Here is a 16,677-nt window from a genome sequence, read left to right as displayed (position 1 = left end):
GTTTACAAGTGGGGTGGTTTGCCTTAAATTAAATGTAATAATTATTCTGTATCTTTCTCTTGCTTTGATTTCTTTCTGGCAGATGGAACTTGCTTATTTCACTGATGGGTCACCAGATTTGTTGCACTTGGTTATTCTATTTATCCAATCATGCAAAACGACAAATACTTGTTTAATGGCAACATGAGCTTGTCAAATATATTAAAGTTCTAAGATTTTTTCCCTCCTTCCTCACCACCACCTCCTTTTTCCTTTTTATTGCATGTCTTGAGTGAGGTCTGTTTTGTTAGAAATTATTTCTGATTTTGAACATGTAAGCCAGACTTCTACAGCAGGCTTCTTACATACATACATTTCCATCTCTTTTATCCTCAACAGTCCTGTGTAGCAGTTTAGATCCAAGATCAGCAGAGAATTTCATGATCCAGTGGAAATTTGAGCCATATTTCACCTATACTAATGCAGACATTGAGATATAATAAATCATATTTTAAAAAAATATTTTTGAATCAAAGCAATGAAGTTCAGGATATAGCCTACAAAATATTTATCCATCAATTTAGTTGACTATTTATTCAGTTGATTCATACTCTGTCTTTCTACTAACAAGTGTTGCTGAAGGCCAAAATCTTAATGATATATTTGGTAGCAATCTTGCTTTTCTGCTCCAAGAGTTTCCTTGCAAAACCTTTGATCGTGTACAAAACAAGCATGTTTGTACATGTACTACTGAAGAAAATAGAAGGATCTTGGGCAAAGGTAGGTCATTTGTGTGTTTTGAGCACCCATGTACCAAATCCATCTAACCTAAATACAGTGAGGAAACGTAACTTAAAAAATAGAGGGGGTGGTGGTGGTGCCATAAATACAACAAGAAATGATTGGTTAATTAACTGTCCTTAGCAGTGGACTGACAATTGGCCTCTATATTGCTCACAATAACAGAACAAGAAAAGAGGGGAGTAGTTAATTGTGGTTTTCCAAATAAGAAGTAGGGAGGGCAATTTTTGGAGCCCCAAGAGTAGTGGAGAAAAGTTGTGCATCAATGGAATGGGATCAACTAGAAGAGATACAGAGAGTGCTATCAGGAGACAGAGGGAAAATAAGTTTTGTTTAATATATGTATCTATTATAGAGGACGAGGAAAATTAAGGAAACTACTTTTTTGTATTTTTTTTTCAATTATTTGCAAACAGTACTGCTTACCCTTGTGTATTCATATTTCTTCTGATCATAATAGGTCAGTCAGTTTAACCTAGAAGGCCACTAGTGTGTCTGTGTATGTTGGGAAAACTCTAGAGATTATACATGGATCGATGTCAGGCTTACCTGTACTTAGAAATTCCTGTACTTAAACTCTTTAGCTATACTTAGAAATTCCTTAGCATGTGGATGCAAAACTAGAACTTAAAATAAAATCTAGAGGAATGCGTTTCCTGAAATCCTAACATAAAGAAAATTACAAACTAGGAAGAAAAAAAGCAGGATATTGTCTAAATAGTGGATAATTAACTAAAGACACTCAAAGTGGTTGTTGGTTCAGGATGCCTCAAGACTATAGCAAAAATGACATCGATCCTTTATATGGCTAAAAGATAAAATACTGTTGACCTTAAATTCTACAACTCTTGTTACTTAGTCTTTCTGTAAGAGGTACAACTCCCTGGATTTCCAAGCAAATCAATTCAAAATAGTTCAAAACCCAGTATTTGAGTACACAACGAGAGTAGAAGTATCTTCAAGTACTGCATTAAGTTTCAGTCAGTTGCAGCATCACTGAAATGGAGTTGCCTTATTGTACAAATGATGTTTCACAGGGATAATGCTCTACCTAAATGAAGACCAAAAGATAGCTCAAGCAAATAGATATGCTCCGGGCCCACAATATGGATTCAGCCCAAGAGCAGGGAATGGCTCATTAAGAACACCATAATGAAAAGTGAATAACAAATCAATGTAAGAGAACATCTGGATGTGCTGGGTTCTGCAAATGAATGGATGCAAGACCATGGAGGACAGAAATTGTTTTATTTGCTAAATTAACATAATTCTTTTGGCAGAATACAAAGCTATTGAAAGACAAAAGAGATATACATATCTTGCAGCTTTGAACCTGATTCTTGAAACAAATTTAGCTTGAGCCCTCATGGATTTCTTCCCATTAGACTTGCTGACTTTAAGCAACTTTTCCAGCTTTGACCTTCTCATCAAGATTTTGTCTCAAAATAGTTCCACACTGTTCTACAAATGTTAAACTGACATTTGGAGTTGGATTTAAGAGCTTGAATGCTCTCCTGTGTACTTGCTGAGATTCAGTAAGGCTACAGCCTCCTGCTCCCCACATTTCTGGGCTAAGTAATAACTTTTGCCAGCAATAGGTTCTTCCATCTGCAAACAGTTCCACAGACTTTCCTAATATTTTTGAACATTTCTGGTAGCCTGCTCCCTGTTCTACCAGCCATCATGAGTGAAGCTCTGAAAGGAGAGATGAGAAGTTCTAGCAATTGAATAAGACTTCCCTTCTGTTAATAAAAGTATGGATTTAATAAAATAGGTTTTCCCTGAAGTTTAATATCCAAAAGAAAGGTCCTATAGCAGAGTCTCAAAATATATTAGTGTTACTTTTTCTTCTATGAGTAGTTACATTTGCTGAACCTCACAGAATTTTTAGGTCTGAGGAGAATAATTCTCCTTTACTGGCCTCTGTTTATGAATGCATTATCACTTATATCACCTAGAGATGAACAGGTCAAATGTGTCATCTTTATACTCTAATTTAAGGCTTCATAGGAATTATCATCACCCCAAAATCATAGAAGATAGATGTTTCTGCCCCTGCCCCTTTTACTCCTTAGCTAACACAACCACAGTATACTTACTTAGTTTTAGCATTTCATTAACTCCACTCTATCCACAGCTAGGGATGGGAAGATTAGTCTATTTCCAGACCCTGTCAATTTTACATATATTCATTCAGAAGTCCATTGCTCATTGACCTGCAATTAATTTTTTTTTTTTAAAAATGGGAATTTGCATTTTAATGTGTTTTTCCTACAATACATTTTTTTAACACAATGTGTGCTAAAGTATTCAATTGTATCTTCACATTAATTGAAAATAAGATATACTTTGATATATTTTTTAGCTGAATATATGGTAGAATCTAGACAAGTATAAAACCAAAGGATAAAGAATTGTGTTCCAAAGCACATATTCACCAGGGAAGTATGAATCAAGTTCATCTTATATGTATGTTTAGCACAATCATCTTGTGTATGACAGTGAAGACACTTTTCATGCCTCTACTTATTAATTATGTGGTTTTGGATGGTCATGACTTAGTACCAGGCAAAACAGCTTCCTCTAGCTTTTTATCTGTTAGCTAATCAACTCTGACAAGTCAGTGATTAAATTGCTTCTTGTTCTTCTCTACCATAACACTGATTTTCTGAAGATGACAGAGGAATATCCTTGTCAGGGCAGGAATCAGATCTATTCTGAGTAGGCTCTGACAGAGCAGGTACAGTTGAGTTGAATGAGGCTCTGTCTTTTCCTTTTTCTGAGAAGTGTTTGATGCTGTGATTCTTGAAGAAGTGGACAGTGTCCTTGGGACTGTTAGCCTAGCCACCTGTTAAATCCATGTCCCACCTGACTGGTTAAGGCCTCCTGGGAGTGACATGTTGTTAGGTGTGCATGGTGGTGAATTCATCTTTGAATCAAGGGGTGGTTCTGCCTGTCTTGAAGAAAGTAGTGGTATGTTCCCTTCTGAAGAAGCCACTGCTAGGCCCAGTGGTTCTGGATAATTTTCATCCAGTCTCCAACCTTTCCTGTTTGGGAGAAGGTGGTAGGATTCAGCTTCAGAAGGCCCTGGAAAATTCGGATTGTTTGGAGATGTTCGAGTCAGGTTCAGGCCCAGACATATTAAAGATGGCATTGATTTCACTTGCTGAGTACCTCTGGTAGAGCGGGGATGGGATGGTGGGACTGTCCTAGTTCTCCTTGATCTCTCAGTGGATTTCAATACCACCAAACACAGTATCCTTCGGGATCAACTGTGGGATTTGGGAGTGGGAGCAATAGTGTTGCGATGGTTGTCCCCCTTTCTCTGTGGCTGGTTCCAGTTGGTGGTGTTGTAGGGGGGAAATGAAAGGTCAAGCCCAAAGTCCTGATTTGTGGGTTGCCTCAGGGCTCAAAACACTTCTCTCTCCTCTTTAATGTTTGTATAAATCCACTGGGCGAGGTCATCCATTAACATGGGATCAGTTATCATCAGTATGGTGTTGATACTCAACTGTATATTTCAACCAAGTAATGCTGTCAAGGTCTTGTCCCAGTGTTTGGAGGATGTTGGATGGAGAGGGATAGTTTAACCCTGACAAAACTGAGTGGCTATGGGTTCATGATTTTTCTGCGGCTGGAGATTTTTCATCTTTAGTTTGAATGTGGTTTTACTTCCCCAAACAGAACTAATATGCAATTTGGAGATCCTCCTGGACTCACAGCTTCTGAGCAGGTGGCAGCTGTGGCCAGGAACATCTTTGCACAGATTCAACTAATGTACTATTTGTACCCTTTCCTGGATTGGGAGTTTCTTCTTATAGACACTCATACCTTAGGCAATTCCCTTATGGACTGCTGCAGTGCACTCTAGATGGGGCTGTTCTTGAAGATCATTTATCATCTACAGAGCCCTTCATGGCAAAGGGCCTGGCTATTTGAGGGCTTGCTTGTCTTCCATAATTTCTGCCCATCCAGTAAGGTCTGACAAAGTGGGTATGTTTCATTTCCCATCCATTAAGCAATGTCATCTGATGGGACCCAGGAAGTCTGCTTTCTCTGTCATGGCATCTGTCCTCTGGAAAAACATCCCCCCCCCACATCCAGTTTTTAACTGCCCTGACCCTGCAACTGTACAAAATTCCTGAAAACCTGGATTTTCCCCAAGCTCTGGAGTAGGTTGGGATTATATTATGTCAGCTTGCTGTGTTTGTTCCCTCTGTTACAGTGTGTGTGCGTGTGCGCGCGCACGTGGTTTCAGGTACTGTGGTTGTTTTAACTCAAATGCTGCCCATCATTTTTGAATTGGGGGGGGGCTTTAGAAATCTCCATAATAAACAATCTGATCTATATATTTCTGAATAGTCAAAACTGCAATGACTGGGTTTTATACTTGAGTGGGGAAATACGTTTTTTATTCTGGCTCCAGTTCTAAAATTATTTGTTAAAGATCTCGATGCCATCTTTCCAGCCATAGTTTATTGTCCTTCTTTGGATGTCTGTAAACATAACTTCTTCCATATCCTCCATTTTAATTCTCTAATCAGATTCAGGGGAGGGGAGTCCAAGGACCGAAGCTCTCTTCCAGTTCATCCACTTTAGAGCATTTAGGTGAAATATACTATACAGTAATGATCTGAAAGACTACTGTGATTTCATTGGAAGAATACCTTTCATGAAATCAATCTGCTTGTATACTAGCTGTTTCTCCAGTGTTTCACATCTTTTAAAAATCTTCCTTTTCCTCTTCTCCCTTCCTCTCTCTCTCTTTTTTTTTCCCAAGTGGCCTTCCTAGTGTTACATAGCTTTTGTACTTTTTGAAATAAATGCTATCATGGCTTGGCTAACACATACTGAGAACTTAAAAAATAATAAATATAGTTTTTTAATAAAATGTGAAAACCTTGAGAACAATATTTATTTCCTTCATTCTTGACTGCATAAGTGTGGCCAGGCTCTGAGAGTGCTCAGAAGATGAATAATTTCCATTTGTTTGATTGCATACAGGCTTTTGTATTCTCTGGTGTTAAGAGGAGCACTACTACTGGAGGAAGCAGGGCGGAAAGGAAAAAGTGATTAAACCGGTGATCAAATTCAGTTCCTCGCCTCTTTAGCAACACCTGGGAAAGGCTACAACTACTGGCAGTCAATACACAGCAGGAAGTAGAAGCTTTTTTGTTTTTTAGCCTGAGGCTACATTGTCTCAGTGAACAATCTTCTAGGGAAGGGCACTTTCAAGATGCTAACACAAAAATTGCTTTGCTGGATCACTACGTGTTTGCTTTTTAATCTGGTCAAACAAAGGGAGAAATGTGGGAAATTCTTTGTTTTCCCTATTTTCACCCCCAATTAATTAATTACTTCTCTATTTCATACATATATCCAACACTATTTAGAAGGTAAGAGAGATGAATGTCATCATAATATAAAGGGAAGGGAATCTCAAAAACAATTGCCCCAACAATTAGACAAAGAGAAGATAGAGTTAAAACCCTCCTCTGCTGCAATCCCTGGCAAAATTCTCTCCCCATTTAGTGGTTTGGCACTATTTTTTTAAAAAATAAAACTTCCCAGAGAGCAAGTTGGGAAGGGAAGTTGTGATTGTATCTGCTCCATGTGCCATAGGCTTTTGCCACCTAGTGTACACAGAAGTGGAGAAGTGGCTTAACAAAAGTACAGTCATACACAGCTCATATAAATACCAGTCCAAAGTCTTCATCTTTTTGGAAGATGTAAAAATTATGCTATTGCTTCTCTCTAGATATAGCCATGCTGAGTAGTAATTCTGGGAGTTGAAGCCCCATGCATCTGAGCATCGAACTGGGCAAGATGGTAGTAAACCCCTCTAAAATAGCATTATCTTAGTACATTATTTGAATGATTTTTTTTTTTGTAAATTAGAAAAAAATACACAACATTCTTTAATAATTAATGCGCATGCAGCTTTATTTTCCATTTTTCCTGAGGCACCAAAACTGGTGCAACACAAGAAAGACGCTAGAAAGCAATTCAATATATTTATTTGGGGCTTTTTTGCTGCTAGATTTTTTATAGCAAAACACTGGAACATTAAAGTACACTTTTCTTTGGATCACTGGTATTTAAAAATGTGTGAAACAGCATTGACTGAAAACTTATTGCAGCAGCCGAATCTTGAAGAATCGTTTAGCTAAAATTGTTTTACACACATTTGGTCTTCATGTTTTTTTAATCATACAAATAAAATAATTCCTAATAGATTAATTCCATCTATACAAATGTCTTTGGGGGCCTAAATATTAAATACAAATGTTTACAGTTTTTGTCTGATAACTACATTCAAAACTATGAATGTTTTGCTTTTGTGTAGTGTCTGTTTTTTTGGGTGGGGAAGGTCATTTTTAGTAGTCTGTTGATCACTGTGTCTTTAAATTTTAAAAATTGAGGAAGACTGATTCAAACAAATAGATGTGTTCATGTAAACAGGTTATTTCAGTGTTATTGTTCTTCAAGAAGGCCTCAGTAGGTATAAATAGAGAAAGTAGGATTTTCTAACATATGATATTTTTTTGTATTTTGTATTTTGTGTTTTTTGGTAATTTTCAATATTTTTATCTATTTGATAATCAGATATACAAATAATGATAATTAATGGGGATGGAAAGAAAGAATTAAAGGAGACACTATAAGAAGTATATAAAATCATTAATAGGTAACATGGATAGAGAGAATTTTTAAAATTCTCTCTCTTAGAATGTAGGGTCAGCCAACTGAAACTAAATGTAGGCTAAATACAGATTCAGTACCAAGTGAAAGAAATTTTCACAAAGTGCATATTTAAATTCTGAAATTTGCTACCAGTAATTGTGGTAATTGCAGCCAATTTGAATAGTTTTAGAAGGGACTGGGCAGGTTTATGTAGGATCAGAATAGCAATAGAAATGAATATTGATGACTTTTTACTATGTTCTGAATCACAAGGAACATGACCTGAATACTAGATGCTGGGAAGCAACAGCGAAAGGAGGATGTTGCTCCTCATTCCAGCCTTGTGAGCTTCCCAAATGCATCAGATGGCCATCATGTGACACCTAGTACTGGACTAGATGGGCCTATGGCCTGATCCATCAGGATTCTTCCCATGTTCTTCGAGTGACATAGGAAGAAGCCAAGTAGTTTTCTTCTCATGCTGTCAAAGTAGGCCATGTGACCAAAACAACAACAACAACAAAAACATTCTAGACTGGGATTTTTCTCCAAACAAGAACAGAAAGGATACCAGAGATAATTATTAGAAAATGGGACAGACTGTTGTGATTGATAGAGAACTGGACTAGAGTCAGATCCTCATCCAGTTGTAAAATTCAAGTGTGATATCTATATTTCAACTTTCCCTATTTTTACAGGATTTATATGAGAATAAAGTGAGGGGTGATATTTTTGGGCTTCCTTTGAGAAATGGCAGGGCCTATTTCTGGGCAGCTATATATAAATCACTTTTTAAAACATGAACATTCCCCCTTTTATTTGCTATGTTTTGGAACTTAGACCCTTCCATACAGCCACCACTTTCACTTCCCACATCCTCCCAATCAGTTTCAAGCCGATACACAGTTGTCTTTACCAGTGCTTACCTTGAAATTCAAGTGATCACCATTCCAGGCAATCTGTGCATTCTCTCATTGACCAATAGGAAAATGCAAAACAAACAAACAAACAAACAAACAAAACCCAATGGTATTCTCCCAGTGCCATGCCTAGCCCCCATCCCTGGACTACTTTCTTTGGTTTTGGAAGGAAGGAAAGGAAGGAGAGGAAGGGAAGAAAGGAAAGGAAGGGAAAGAAGAGGGAGGGAGGGAGGGAGGGAGGGAGGGAGGGAGGGAGGAAGGAAGGAAGGAAGGAAGGAAGGAAGGAGGAAGGAAGGAAGGAAGGAAGGAAGGAAGGAAGGAAGGAAGGAAGGAAGGAAGGAAGGAAGGAAGGAGCTGTAAAATCTGCAAGACACCAAAATTCCACCCCTCTGCAGAGTTTAAAAGAGTAAAGAAATGTTAATGTAAAACTACCTCTGCAGGATGGAGGGAGAGGGCAAGGGGCTGGTGAGAAGATTGTGAAGGAGAAAGTGTCCTACCCCAAATGCTATAGAACTCCAGCACTTCTCTTGGAAAATCAGATTCAGGATGAATTCTGGAGAAGCAATGGTGGACTGAAGACAGCTCAGCAGAAAGCAGACCTGAAGACTGCAGTAGAACAAGGAGCCAGTGAATGAATTGGTTCCTCAGAATTCCTCTCTGGAGCAAGGAGCAGATCTGGGATAGGCCACAAGCACTCCATACAGTGCCTCCCAATGAGGATACCATATGACAGTGGTCTCTGGTAGGTTTTAGAGCTCTGGGAGCTAGGGGAGAGCCATGTTTGCCCAAGCTATGGTTCAGAGCCTTCAAAAGGACACTGGGTTTGCATACTTCCTTTCTTAATCACTTCTGGAAATTGCTTGTTAACAGTTTTTTGGATATTAAGAACCTTCAGAAGGGCAAGTTTCATTACATCAGGTGAGTTTATTTCTATTGTTGGGAAAATAAGTTTTATGCAAGTTTAAGGACTTAAAAAATCCTTATTTTGGAATAAATAACAAAAGGGTGATTAGAATGTTGATTTTGGAGAGTTATAAATGGATTAAGGGGCCAGATGGTTTTGAAATAAGATTTTGAAATTAATTACAAGAATCCTTCCTGTGGGTTGTTTAAAACTCTGTAAAAAAGTATATGAAGATTTTGAAACTAAGTGTAAGAAAACTTCCTGTGGGAAAATGTTGATTAGAAAAAAGCATGATAAGAGGGGACTTTGAAAGCTGGAAAATAGAGGGAATCAGAAAGAGCTAAAGATTATAATTAAAGGAGAAGAGACCCACTAATACAGAATGAAGCAAAATATTCTAACTTTGGAAGAATTCAAGGATATTTGGGAACAATGGATTCAGAAGTTACTTTTAAGACTGTCTGCTCTCATAAAAATGGATTTAAAAGAGGTGATAGAAGAGGACAAGACTGAGACTGAGACTGATCTGAAAGTCGATCTAAAAATGGCAGGCTACAAGAATGATATGGAAAAAGATGTAACACTGGATTTACAAATGAAACCAGCTGATGTCTTAATAATTAAAAGGGATATACAAATAACAAATCAGAAGAGTGACTTGGATAACTTTTTTTTCTTGGATTTACAAGAGAGACATGTTAAACTTATGAAAGAATTTCTGAGAACAGACAAAGAGTAAATGAAAAGAAATCAACTTTTGGGACACTATTTAAAGGGATTAAAGATCAGGATCCTTAAAAGCAAAGGAAAGGAATATAAAGCTGGTTTATTTGTTAAGGTTAAAATATATATGTTGTTATTTCTGATAACTCTTAATGGACTTTTGCTGATTAGGACTGAATGATGAGGCTTTAAAATTTGTTTATAAATAAGAGATGAGATATGGGAAGAAGGGATTTTTTTGTGGTAGTATCAGAGAAAATGATAAGTTACCAAAATTCTTTGTACTTGTCTTGATGAAAGGGGAAGTCATTTCTTTATATATCTCTTTTCTTTTTTCTTTATTATTTTTTCTTTTCCTTTTTCCTTATATAATTTTTTTCTTTTTCTCTGCACTTTTTCTTTTTATATTTCTCTTAGTTTGTATTAGTTTTTATCTTTGCATCTGTAAACTTTAATAAAAATTGGAAGGAAGGAAGGAAGGAAGGAAGGAAGGAAGGAAGGAAGGAAGGAAGGAAGGAAGGAAGGAAGGAAACCAGGTTCAACATTATGAACTGGAGTTGAGTCAATCAAGAGCCAATCCACATCTATGGGCACTTCCAGATCCAAATTTGGTTCCAAGCCCCTGTGGTCACATGTCATTGTTCCAGTTTGGCAGCCTAGTCCAGTTCTTTCCAGTTCAGTTGTGGTGTGCATGAAGTTGCTACAAGGCTTGTTTCTATGGAGTTTGTGGGAAAGTCATTTCACCATTTAAGGGAACTGTTGCCTTATTATGCCTCCTGACTTTTGGCTGTGCTTTATCCTAGCAGGTGTTTAAAAGGGAAAAGTTACAATGATGAGTTTTCAGCTTCCAATTCCTCCTCTAGGAAATGCTGGGGTTTTTCTTTTCCAGAGAGACATAAAAATAAGTGCAACCTGAAGCAAGTAATTTATTTTCTCTTTCATACAAAATGGGAGGGAGGGTTTTGTGTGTGTGTGTGTGTGTGTGGATGTTGTTGCTGATAATGCAGGATCTGCTGCAGCTTGTTCCTTGTTCTCAGTGTGGTGAAGATAACGTGGATCATATTCATACTGTTTTGACACTTTAGGGAGCAAAATGTGAAAACAACCTATACAGGTAGGCCTCGACTTATGACCACAATAGGTACCAGAAAATTCATTGTTAAGCAGTGCAGTCATTAAGCAAGGCATCACTTGACTGCGCCCAATTTTACATTTTTTGCAGTGGTTGTTAAGTAAATCACCACAGTCATTAAGTGAATCACGTGGTTCCCCATTGATTTTGCTTGTAGAAACTGGCTGGGAAGGTTGCAGATGGTAATCGTGTGATCCTGGGATGCTGCAACCATTGTAAATACATGCTGGTTGCCAAGTGCCTGAATTTTGATCACATGACTGCGGGGATGCTGCAATGGTCATAAGTGTGAGGACTGGTCATAACTCACTTTTTTCAATGCTGTTGTAACTTCAAATGGTCACTAAACGAATGGTCGTAAATCAAGGACTACCTGTACTGGATTTACTATTTCAAGTTGCTTCTTTTCTTTTCTTTTTTTTAATAGTATTTTATTGAAATTTTTAAGCTTACAAAGTTAAAAGTTAGAAATGAAAAAGAAAATTGAAAATACAAATTATAAAGAAAAGGAAAAGAAAAGGTGAGATAAAGTAAAAGAAAAAGAAAAAAGACATGAAAAATAGATAGCTTCCAATCTATCTCTGGTCTTAAGAATAATATAAGTGTCATAAGTGCTAGTTTTTAATGCGTTAAGTAGGAATAATTCTTTGTCAAAGCATATCCCATTACATTTATAATCTAATCTTCAAATCCCCATGTAAGCTTCGCCCCACCTGCATTTTGCAAATAGTCCATCAAGTTGCTTATTTTCTATTATGTAAATTTGTATCAGCCTTCATGTATTTCATAATAATTGGGAACTTTGGGAGTTGATTTGATATTTCGCCACATTTGGGAGCCACCAATTGGGTAAAGATGCTTCATCTTATTTGGTAAGCTAAGTCCCTTGAATTTCTATGGGTCTTAGACACACTTAACTTCCTCTGAAATTAATCCTAAATTTCTAATGCTGTTTGTATTGTTTTTCTCTTTAAGAAAAAAACAATGCTTCACATTTTCATATCTTCAAAGTTCTTGCTAATTACAAAATGCTTCTACCATGCAATATATTCTGTTGTAATTAAAGAAGAGAAGTATCTGATCCCTCTTATGCTGGTTAATCCATGTATTTTCTGACAACATTCCCTTTGCTTACTCTGACACTTATCAGCAATGTATGCATATGCACACACTAGCACAGAGGCTGTTTCATGCAGGTCACATTTGAACTAAAGGTATCAGAAAGTGCCATTTCATGCTTAACTGCACATTCTAATATAATCCAGAGCAAAAACAGGAAGGTCTGTGTGTTTCCATTTTGTACATGCAGCAAATAAGTTTATGTATAATATATAGAACACTTAGTTCGACCAGCATCTGGAAGTAGTATTATTTAACCTACTGTGTTTTGCTTTACCTTAACATGAACTCTGAGAAGAGAATATAGCTTTTCCAGCAACCTGGAATAAAATGCACATGTCAGGAGATCTGATCCCGCACCCCATCCTGCCCTTTCTCTGCCTGGGAAAGCATTAGCTTGCACCACAAACTGGCAGGACAAATCTGGATGTCTGAGGAGCAGCTGTGAAGACAAATGGTATTTCAGCTCATGAAATGCTGCATGTTCTTGAGTAGGCCATACAAATTTCCATCCTTTTTTTGGAAGTTGAGATAATGGTCACATGTAGTCTGCAAAATTAGGGATGAACTTCCAAGAGAAATCAGCAAAGCCTAGAAAACATTGTACATCCTTCACATTTTGAGGTGGTCACCATGAAAATATAAACTGTACTTTTGTAGGGTCCATTCATATACCTTCAGTAGATACCCTGTACCCTAAGTATCCAACTGGGATACATCAAATGCACATTTCTCCAACTTAGCAAAAAGTTTGTGTTCATGGAGTCTCTTCACAATGGTTCTGACATGACTCTCATGCAAGGAAGGGTCCTCAGAAAAAAATCAGTGTATTATCAAAATACACCATTGCATTTTTGTCTAAAATGGCAGAAAATATCTCATTTATAAACCTGGAGAAGATTGCCCTACAATTTATAAGCCTAAAGACATCACTGTGTATTCAAATTTGCCATACCTAGTATCAGATGCTTTCAAGTATTCATGTCCTCTTTCATTCTGATCAGATTGTAGGCACTTCTCAAGTCCAACTTTGTAAAAATGTGAGCTATTTGCAGGCAGTCCAGGATATATGAAATGAGAGGCAATGTTCTGAAATGGTCACCTGGTTCAGAAGTTTAAAATCATGAACAGCCCTAAGAGAACTATAGTTTGGGAGATTAAAAAATGTAGGCACAGATGTTAGAGAACTGGAAGGGTGAATAAATCCTTTTTTAAAATTGTCATCCAGCATTTCCTTCCTTCAGTGTGGCCAACTCTTGAATAGACATGGGATATTGTCTCTTAGCTGGAATCTAGGGTCCCAGTTTCAAGCTGATTGTACAGTCACATGCTCTATGGAGAGGCAGTGCCAGAGCCGCCTCCTCCCCAAACTCATCCACAAAATCTGAGTATTTTCCATAATTACTGGGCTGAATGGACATGGATGGGGGTGGGTGAGGGCTAGATTGAAAAGCTTGTAAGCAGTGTTTCTGACATTTCAGTGATGAGAAAGAAAATTTCTTGTTCCCAGTGCACATCTGGATTATGTGATTATAGCCAATCAATCACTAGCATGAAGGGAACCTGTAAGAAAGTTGTCACATAGAGTGGTAAGAATTTGGTGTGATCCTGCATTCTCAGGCACAAAGGAGTTGTGCAGTGTAACATCAGCCCAGTTCTTAGAGTCCGTCCATCGATAGTTTCCACCAGCATTGGTCTTTCTAATGTCTGAGTAGAAAACTTGAACTCTTCTACTGGAACTCATCTATGAAATTGGTTGTTGTCCCCAAGTCTACAAGGGCAGAGAATCCTATCTTTTGGTCTGAGTCTAAACAGAGCCACAGAAATAATAAAAATGTGTTTGCCTGCTGCCTGAGCTCTCATTAATTGCCTAAGGGCCTCTCTATGGAGCGTTGGGAAAGGGGCCTGCAAAGTTTCCTGATGCCAAGGCCTTGGAGTGATTCATACTGTTGCTTGCTATCTGGTCAGCAGATCCACAGCTTTAGCCTTTTGCAGCTGAGTCAGAAGTATGAGCTTTATCTGTGCAAGGTCTGGCTACATGGCCAAGGGCTCTGCAGTAGAATCATAAACCAAGATCTCTCATTCTTTGTTTCTCTCCTGCTGATAGAGATCCCTTGATTACTTCAATGTGCATGGGCTCTGTGGTGTTGGATTTTGAGGAGGCCATTGGGAGAAGGCCTGTGGGTGAAGAGAGACTGTAAAACATCCTCCCCTTGCCATTTCTCCCCTGTCTCAACTCTTCCAATTGGCCATCTATTACCACATCGAACCATAGAACAGCTCCTCCAAATTATCTGGGGTTCTTTGTCTCACCAATTCATCTCTCAGCTCATCAGCAAACCCTTCTCTGCACTGTGAACAGCCCCAAATCATTCCATCCCATATCCCTGACAAATAATTTAAAATCTGGTATGTACACTCTCACTCTGCATTGACCTTGTTTGAGTCTGCAATTTCCCAGTTGACTGTTGATTACCTAGCGGAATTATCAGATGAGACTAAACCTTTGCAAGAAATACTTATAATTATTTATACAGGGTCATTGCCCTCAAGATGGGTACTGCTCATTTGGCTGCCCTCTTTCAGAAAATCAACATAAAAGTTATTTTGATGGGATCTGTAGAAAATCCTACTGGCTGACTCATCATAAACAGTTCACACTGCATTGTGATGGTCAGAAATTGGTCCTGGTCTCCTCTGGACTTCTCTGATAAACTCCCATGAGAGCACAGAAATACTGGCAGTCCTGCAGGTTGCTGTACCACTGCTGGCTGAGGCAAACTCTGTCCAACATGCTGCATTAGTTGCATATGACATTTTGCAGGTTGGTTATCTGTAAATCCATCTGTTGTTGGTGTTGTAATAAAGTTGCAGCAAGGTGCTCCATGGACATTGGAGTGCTCTGAGGGTCAGAGGCCATCTCCAGTAACTTAGGTATGATCCTTTGCCTCTCTTGAAATAGAGTAGGAGCCTTGATAGATTGTTGTCAGCCCTTTGGGATAGACCAGATCAGAAAACAGACTCCATAGGAATGTCAGGTTCAGCCGGCACTGCACGCCTAGGAACTTGCCCAGCTGCGCTTTAGTCAATTTCACCACTCGAGCGCCAGCGCAGAAAGAGGAACTGCGAAACCGCAAGCTAATGAATGGGCCACCTGGCGCCACTTCACTAATCTGGAGCGGATGCGTGGTGTTAACGCCAGAGGGCCGCGGGCGCTATGGACAAAGGAGAGAGCCGCGGAATTGAGGAAGAGATCAGCGCGCGAGGGGATGCTCCCAGCTGGGCGCGCGACAGAAGCCCCAACGAAGGCAACGACCACGCCACAGGCAACAACAATCAAAGAAACAAGAGAACTGGGCTGAACCTGCCATTCCAGTAGAAGGGGGGGATTACAGGGGGCAATCTGCAATCTAATTTGTAATATGTAACCTAGCAACGGGGCCCGCAGGGGGGATTGAGACAACTATAAAGGAGTAATGTAAATGTACCAAGCCAGTCCTGGCTTTGCTTGTGACTGCTACGTTATGCATGAGTAAACCTCTTTTGTGAACCACACGTGTCACGGGAGTTTCTCTGTCGAACGGGGCAAACCTTACAAGGAAGACTGGGACTATGCTTTATTGAGATAGGCTATAATAACAGAAGCCTATCTCAATAGGCCTTACATTGTATTTTCTCTCTCCTCTTTCTTATATCCCAGTGAATCAGGGTGGAGCCTGCCTGCGTCTCTTCTGAATACTACCTTGTTTCCCAGGACTTACTGGAATGTTTCAGCCCTCTTTGGTTATATAACGGTTCTTGCGTATTTCCTTCAAGATAATCTCCTTGATTCTCTATAGGCTGCTGTAAGGATTATTTGAGGCATTTGTCACATAAAGTCACTTGAATTCACTGTGAGCTAGATTGGAACTGTCCAGGGTCCTGTTGAGTTGTTTGAGCTACAGCCTGGTATGGTTATCTGAGAAGAATTTGAATTTGTTATTCCCAGGGAAGTGAACAGGGTCCTCAAAGCTGTGAATATGGCCACCTGTTCATTGGATTCATGTCCCTTCTGGGTGGTTAAGGCCTCCTGGGAGGTGATATGTGGTTGGATCTACGAAATCCTGAATTCATCTTTAAGTGAAAGCATGGTTTTGCCTGTGTTTAAGAACATGGAGGTCCATATCTGCCTCAAGAAGCCAACACTAATTCCAATGGTGTTGGACAATCTTCAACAAGATTGGTCCCATCTCCAGTCTTCCAGTCCTGGGGAAGGTTGTTGAGAAAGTGGTCAAGCTTCAGCTTCAGAGGACCCTGGAAGGGACAGATTATTTTCCAGTTGGGTTTCAGGCCTGGGCACAGTATTGAGATGGCCATCATTGTGTTTATGGATGATGGTGGGATCAGGATGGAGGTGGTACACAGTGTTGCAGTGC

At 39.0% G+C, this 16,677-nt stretch overlaps 1 protein-coding gene across 1 annotated transcript in view; it reads left to right on the top strand.

Moving 5' to 3' along the window:
- The window catches only part of LOC103049494 (neurexin-3), a 217,048-nt gene that overhangs the window by 81,874 nt on the left and 118,497 nt on the right, over positions 1–16,677 (top strand). The gene's annotated exons all lie outside the window — the stretch shown is intronic.

The sequence above is a fragment of the Python bivittatus genome, unplaced genomic scaffold, assembly GCF_059951505.1.
Source record: "Python bivittatus isolate LINGU-HERP-01145 unplaced genomic scaffold, Pbiv_v1 ctg000480_np1212, whole genome shotgun sequence".
In the NCBI taxonomy this organism is placed as follows: Eukaryota; Metazoa; Chordata; class Lepidosauria; order Squamata; family Pythonidae; genus Python; species Python bivittatus.
This window is presented reverse-complemented; position numbering and strand designations above follow the sequence as displayed.